This window comes from Anguilla rostrata, chromosome 8 (assembly GCF_018555375.3).
Source record: "Anguilla rostrata isolate EN2019 chromosome 8, ASM1855537v3, whole genome shotgun sequence".
Taxonomy (NCBI): domain Eukaryota; kingdom Metazoa; phylum Chordata; class Actinopteri; order Anguilliformes; family Anguillidae; genus Anguilla; species Anguilla rostrata.
This window is the reverse complement of record NC_057940.1, coordinates 22,250,206-22,258,551: the sequence shown is the minus strand read 5'-3', so window position 1 is coordinate 22,258,551 and position 8,346 is coordinate 22,250,206.

The window sequence follows — 8,346 nt, the reverse complement described above, 5'->3', positions numbered from 1 at the left end:
ACTCTGCTAAATGACAATAACTGCACTTCTCTCAGGAAATATGTACTTGAACAAAGAAGTGTGAATGTCATTATGATGATGGGCTTAATGTCAAATCTGATTTGTGTGGATTTAACAATAAATTATCATTTAGGTTTCTGAAAAAAGAGAAATGTAACAGCAGCATATCATTTTTGTTTTCACATCTAATAAGTGGGTTCGAATCTCGGCTTAGGGCCTTTCTGTGTGGAGTTTGCATGTTCTCCCCGGGTCCACGTGGGTTTCCTTTGGGTACTCCAGTTTCCTCCCACAGTCCAAAGACATGCAGGCAGGCTAAATGGAGACTAAATTGCTCATATGTATGATTGTGTGAGTGAATGGTGTGTGTGCCCTGCGATAGAGTGGCGGCCTGTCCAGGGTGTATTCCTGCCTCTCGCCCAATGCATGCTGGGATAGGCTCCAGCACCCCTGTGACCCTGCTCAGGATAAGTGGGTATAGATAATGGATGGATGGATGGACATCTAGTAAGTATTCTGACAAACTTTTAAAATTCTTTAAATAAAATTAATAATGTAAAACAAATTAATGTCTACAAATGTCCAAATTTAGATTTTTAATTCTCAGTTGTTTGGTGTGTGATGCATCGAATTAATGTTTTTTTATTTATTCTGATTAATGTGTCATTTGTAGCCAAAATTTGCATATGGGGTACTGGGAATCAACTGTAGAATATTGTAAATTGAATTGTAATGTCAAATGTGCACAGCATTTTACGTTACATTTTCATTTGAATTTTGCATGCAATATGCTTCCTTACATGTTGGGTGTTTTAATTCGCCAAGTGAATAATTCCTGTATGAGCTCCTCTATATCTGGTTTTATAGAGGAGAGACTGAGAAGCCTCTCAGTCTCTCTAAAAAACAGCAAAAAAATTTGAAACCATATTTTTGGACACAGATTAAAAAAACCAACCTGAGGTTTGATTGATGCCATGTAACAGCTGGAAGGAATCTCATTATTTCATTAAAACCGTGTTGAAATATCCGTTACCAATGCAGCGCTTTGGTTTTGGGGTATTTAGTGATAATCAGTGGTCCAGAAGTATGGTCTAAAAAGCTGCAAACTCTGTTTCAGAATATTCAATTTACGCCATTTCTTGAATTATACTGCTGGTGCCTGTTTCAACTGGGGAAACCAGTGGTCAAAAAACAGTGTCCACCTCAAACATTCAAAATTTGAAATACTAAAGAAACTTTATTGTTATTACACAAACTTACACAGTTTTTTTGTCCTCCTTCCTCTATGACCTGGCCCTGTGCTGTTGCCCCATGCGAGCCCTGATAAGGGCTCTGGGAATGGGGAATGCCATGACGAGATCCTGGTTGCAGTCCCCTTGTCTTGTTTGCCAACACAGTCCTCAGTAAAAGCTATGGGCTGTTGGTCATCTGACTCTTACAAACATTATGTCCGTCTGGGTGTCAACAAAATTATTTCTTAACAAAAAGCTCAGTGAAGCACGGCTGTCTAGAAGCACGACTGCTTTGGTTTTTACTGCCAGTGAGTGAGGATTCATTTACACTGATATAGGAGTAGAATATTTCCCTCGAATCGGTTTCATCTTGGCTCATGGGGGAAATACCAACATGCTTGCTGGTGCGCATACTAAATGTTAATTCACTAGTGAAAATGGCCTCAGGCTTACTGAGGCAGCTGAGACAAAGGTCATTCACACAGCCTCGTTTTTTATCAATGCATGTATCATTTTCCCCTGATTTAGTTTAAGCCTACTTCAAACCTTCCAGGGAAAAGTCCAACATGCTTTTTGGTAGACATAGCCAGTGATCCATGTAATATTAGAATGGCCTCTAGCTGACTGGACAAATGGCTTCTTCGGTAGCCAAATAGCCATCACGTCAGCCAGAGACCACCTTGTGTTGGCATATGGTTGTTTGGGGGATTTGCTGCTGCCCTCCCTGCCTTATTCATGTATACTTGCATGAATGGCCGGGAAGGCTTTCAGACCAGAGTCATACCTCCACACATAACTTAATTTACACTTAAGATTGTTAATAAAGATTCTTCAGCACAAACATTTATAAGAACCATACTACCTATTGAAGAACCTTTTGAGAGTCCTTTAAGTGTGCAGTTTACATGAAGCAATATCAGATAACACATATCAAATGTGCTTTTTACAAATAATTAAAACACACCTAAATGCTGTTCGACCTTGCAATTAATGTTGAATTCCCTGTTTATTCTGCCTGTAAAGCAGTGTAATCAGCAGCCTCTTCTACTACTGAGGCATCGCTCTCTAAATGTGCTATGTTTTTGTTTATCTTATCAGTCTTAACAAAGAGTCCTTTTCTTTTCTGGCTTTGCTTTTCAACTTTCTTTAGTTTTCTCGCTGTTCCACAAGATGAGGTAGCGATGTCGGGCATAAGATGCAGATTTGCTTAATTCCTTTTTTATTAGGACATTGTCAGTTCCCCCCCACTGCTCCTAAGTGATCACACACCAGGCATTGCGCACTGTATGTGAGCTCTTTCATGTTCTGTCTATATTTCTTTATTAATTTAGAATTCTCTATGCACAGATGCATTTCCACTGACCACAGACTCACAGGCCTTCTCAACTTCTGGACCTTCTGACCTCATGTTAATACACATAATTCAGATACAACTTATTAGGAAGGATAGATCCAGTATGGGAGGTGGGGTGTGGCTTTCTATGTAAAAGAAAATCTTAATGTGCAGGAAATTCACTAACTAATGACATTAATATTAGAATGACGTGGTATAATTACACAAGAATTACACTTATGTATCCAGTTTATGTAGTGAGCAGTGTTTTTCAACTGCTGATTGGGCATACTTTCCGCATATTGTTGGCTTCATCTTGTTGGTATTACGGAATATGAATTTTTGGTGGTGAAATAATTTTTTATGAACTCCCAGATAGATGCTATTGTCCAGTTTGTCATGCTTGGAAGTTATAGTTGCAGATGAGACTGGGCTGGGGCTGCTTGTTTAATGGACAAATTATCCATGTTCAGAAACTAAAAGTCCACCCTAGGATTCACTAATTAGCACTAAATAATTTTTCAGCCAGGAGGTATAACTAATTAGTGAAATCAGCTGGCTGAGTTCATGGCTGGGAGAAATACATGGCGGGACTTTTTGTTTCTGATCCCTGGACTTTCCACCTCATCTTCATCTGAGTCAGGTCTGAGCAAGCCTGCGGTGTGATAGGAAGTAGGTGACATCCTGTGCTTAGGAGGAGAGTCTGTATCCTCAGAAATGAATAGCATAGGTAGCAGTAATGTGACAGGGCATTCAAACTTGGGGAGAAAAGTGGCGAAAAAGCATTAAAAAATAATACCAACACAGAACCAAATTTTTGTAAACAATTTTGTAAACAAACACTAGGCTATCTCTGTAATATCATAGTGTAGGCTTCAATGAAACCAAGATGAAAAATGATAACTGACTGGCAATGTTATTTCTCTTTAGTGTTATTTCTCACAAGCTACAATAATAACAGTATTAGATTATATCATACTTTTGAGCGACAGATGAAATTTACTCATGGTAAATAAAAAATGTCCATTGTGCGGTTCCCTGCAAGTTACTTTAGCTAACAACACAATGATGAGATCTAAAACCACAACACTATTGTGGCGAGCGGATGTTTCTATTTAGCGGATATTACATGAGCTGACACGCCTACTTGACTGACATAGCCAAATAATGACATGAGTAACGCTTGCTGCCAGATGGCAGTCAAGAGCTCAACGCCAAGACAGCTGACAGGTGCCACCTCAGGGTCCCTAAAAAAACTGCCACTTCAACAATGCAGAAATGTATAAACCAGGGCAATTATGAGAGTGTATGTAAAACTGGATAATCCACTGAATAATTTATTGGATCATTAAAAGGGCTCGGGTTTTTTATTAGCATCGCCAGCTGCTAGTACAGCTAGCATGCAATTTATTTTTAGCAAGCACATTTAAATTGTCTTCAATTATGTACAGTATTCATGAACATCCTTCACACTTCCACTGTAGTGAAAAGTCCCACACTGAGAGGAAATACTTATCTCATATCTGCTTGTAAGTGCCTCCTTGACACAGGGAAAGATTCCTGACTTGAACCAGCAGAGAGGCTGAGCTTTGCAGGGTGGTAGGAGGGGGGTGAGGGGGACTATAAGGGGTTGAGGGTTAAAGTGCATGGGGCAATACCTTTAAATGGCTGCCTAGCTGGGCACCTCAGTAATGTGGCTTAAGATCCATGCTCTGGGTCTGGAGTTACTGTCTGTCATGTCACAGTCTCTTGTCTTTGCTGAATTATGTGAATTCATCTTTTAATTACAAATAGCTGCTGATGGGTTTTGCTCCTTAGGCATTGCAAACTGAAAAAAAAAAAAAAAAAAAAAACATTTTCAAAATAAATGTCTGCTATAGAGTATATCTCTTTGGTGTTCTCTGTCTGTAGATCCTCACTCTGGTTCTGGGGTAACTTGTCAGATGGCAGATCTGTTTCATTCTCAACACTGATAAAATACAGGAAAGTGTCTTCTAAAATGTTTTCTGGAGTGCAATGATAACTTTTCCAGGATTTCATTATGTATATGTTGCATTATGAATAGATAATGCTAGCAAACGTATGATGGGGAGCTTTCTCTTGTTTTTTAAAAACACTTTTAATCTTAGTTTTATGACACAGCACTTCAGCAATTTGGAATGCATTTTGGAGCAGTGGCCTCTCCCCTACAATTTTAACAATGGTTAGGTTTTCAGCCGTGCTGATGTACTTGTTTTTAAAATGGTATATTCCTAGAGCTCCAAAAATATCAAAGCCTGTTTGAATTTAGATTTAAGTTGATTTCATAATATGTCTATCTGCTCTATTTTACTTTAGTTGGGTTTAGCAGCCAGTTATATGACTGTTCTTCTTTTATTGCAGAAGAGTTATTTAATTTTAGATAACTCCTCTTTTGCTAACTCCTCTTGTTTTGACAGCCTGTCCCTTTCTTGCTCAATTCCTTTGGTGAAATCCACACAGTTTATTTGGGCTTAGATTCAGTGACCTAAATGTGGATGTCTGAGATGCGTTACAAATTCTGAATTTTGTCTTATCTAAGCGAATACACCCCTACTCTGATCCTTGCCCAAGTGGAGGTGAGCACAGCAGGAAACTCTATGGGACATTTCACTTCACATAGAACCTGAAGAGAACTCTGAGAAACAGAGCCATTATGTAATGTATTTTTTAGACATGCTGGAAAATAACTGAGTGGGCTGATAATGCCAAGGTGCTTAACTGTAAAAAGAGAGAGATATAAAAATACATTTAAAAAACTCATCCATGTGCTTTACTGATTCAGTAAAAAAAAAAAGTGACTCCAATACCTATGAAATGACACACGTAACATAAATCCAAGCCATTACACGCGTTCCTGTCACTCCTTGGGATGAGAGATTTTTGCATTTCACTTAATCATTATTGTATACAATATAGAATATGATATTTTCATATCTCCTTTTACAATCTCATAGCACTTCAACATTTTCCCAGACAATTGATGTTTAGATAAGAATGTTTTAATAAACATTCCAAACACATAATTTCATCCAGTTTCAAAATTATTTGAACTATGAATGGAAGTTAACAAAGAATGTTACAAGGAATGCTAGCAGTGTTCACGTTAATAATCAGCCATTTCAATTCAGACTGTGCAGAAGACAGCCAGACAATCTGCTTTCCTGTCTGATTGGGTAAGGTTGTTCCCCATCACAGCATGAGGGAAGAGAAGAGCCAGGGGTATGAGGAGCAGCTGACTGGAGTGCAAAGAAATGGGACAGCCAGCTGAGGGTGCTGATGCTGAAAGTAAGCCATATGGAACTCAGGGAAATTCTTTTTAAAAAGGAAATTAAGGTACATAGCTGGCAAAACAAAATCCAATGCAACCTTATTCAGAGTCTCATTTCAAAAGAAAGGCTGTCGCTGTGATAGGAGCATGCTTACAGTTTCATGTTCTTGATTTAGTGTCCACATTGCTGATTTGGTTACTAAGATTAGACGTACAAGATGCAGCTACAGTGTAGAAATTTGGGTAAATGCTAGATAACTGAGGGGCTGTGTGGTTATGGTGTTGGCTGCCGGCGGAAAGAAGGGGGAGTGGTTTAGCCTGCCTGCAGCCACAGCTGTGGGCAATTAAATAATTGGTGTAAACCTTTTTATGTGTTGCCAGCAGTGACACTGGGGATGGTGCCAGGAGATGCACACAGCTGAACAGCACCGGCATCAGCACCAGCACCAGCAGTAAAAGTGCCACCGATAGCTAATAAACGTGTGGCGGATTGATTTATATTAAGTCAAACCTACTGTAATCTGCACAAGTGCACTCCCAATGTTCTTTGTGTTGCAGCTGACCTCCTCGACAAAGTCTTCTCCTTGTATGAAGTAAAGGAATGTAGTACATGCTCATTTTTAAACAATGCCTCTGCTTAGGTTTGACCACAGTTGATGTGACCTGCACAACTGAGCCTTGGTGTAATGCTGGAGTCATTTTAATTCACAGCTGGCAAGAAGATATGTTTACTGAGGCACAACACACAAGCTGAACTTCAGTGAGCTCTATACAGGCTTCAACTTCAATGTGATGGTTTTTGGTTCATTACATGGCATTTTCCACCAGCATAGCGTTTCATGTCTGCCTCTCCACCATGGGAAATACTGAACTTTTCTGCAGGCAACTCAGATGGCGGCCAGAGGGAAACACAGAGATGCAGTTCTCAGGCAATTTTAATACAATGACAGCAACCCCACAGAGCTCAGAGTTTTGCTCAGGATGCTAAATTGTCTCAAAGATCACTTACAGGGGAGTTATGCAAAGTCTGCATATAGATAATATTGAAATTCTATTGCTCTTGTTGGTCAGAATGGCATCGGCCAAGATTGCAAAGAACCTGGTTACATGGCAGGTTGCTAGGCAATTATGCCTACTACTTTGGTTACATTTTTATATCTAAAAATCTGAACTGAAAAAATTCACCAGCAAGTTGCATCTGCTTTCTCTGGTACTCTTCCCATTCAAGGCCTGGAGGGGTGGAACTCCAGAACTGAAAACAGAAACAACCTGGCCCCTTTACTAAGCAATGGGAAAGAATAAGAAGGGGAGAGAAACAAAAGAAAGGATTTTCCCAGGACTGCAAATGCAAAAACAATCCAAGTAATACAACCAAATTAGGTAGCAATCTGGTATAGCATATCAGTAAAGTGAATGATCAATCAATAGCGAAGTGGATATGAAATAGAACTCAGAGGTATGTGGGTGAGTGTGTGTGTGTGTATGTCTGTTTGTGTATGTGTGAAAAAATGGGGAACATGCTGTTCACTGACACCATCCCACACCACAATCCAACACCTCTCCTGCCAGGCATCAAAACGTATTGGACATCAAAACTTGCGTATATATAAATTCAAGCATACAACATTGTTTTCACTTTTCTAATCTAACTGTGTGAACAATTGCAATGTGTGCCATTCACACAGGCATTCATATCATTAGATACGTATTACAAACAGTTGGAAGTAGGGTGGATAGATATTCAGAAACATAATTAGAGTAAGTAAACTTGAGGAGACAGAAGTTGGCATTTGAGTCATAGGAAAAATAATAATATCCCTGCAGAAGCAAGGATCCACGGGCTGTGTTTTCCTCATTTAATTTTGTACTTACACAGTCTCTTTGGTTCCCTCCAAGGATAGCTCTAACTAGAATAGCATCCTTAGTAGCTACAGATTCAGATTGTAGGATCTCAACAATGGTTTCCAATTGATAAAAAAATGCCTTGGGTTACCCAGATACACAAGACACTTTACTCTGTATTACATTTTAAACTACAACTCATAAAAATTATGCAAAATTACTAGAAAAAAATTAGGAAACATGGTTACAAAGTCAAGAAAGTGACTTAAAAAAGAATCCTAAAGCATTGCTTTATTTAGTTTCAGTGAAAGATTTTGTGAAAGTTTAGTTGCTTAATATAATTTTAGATGAGTTTTTATGAGATAATCTTTTTGTTGTGTAGCACACATGCTTGAATTTCAGAAGTCTAGAAACAATTGTGTGATGTCTTAATTTCATAACTTTCCAGGGAATCATGCAAGGTTTTCAATAAATTAAGAATAATAAAGCGATGGTGTTGGTTTTACCAAAGATCTGATTCCATGTTATTCTCAAAGAACCACAGTATTTCTTATGTAATTTGCGAATTGTCACCTAAAATGGCAAGCACACAGAACTGACAGTAAGTAACATCTCTGGAAAATGAACAAATGTGTTTAAAATGATGGCATTAC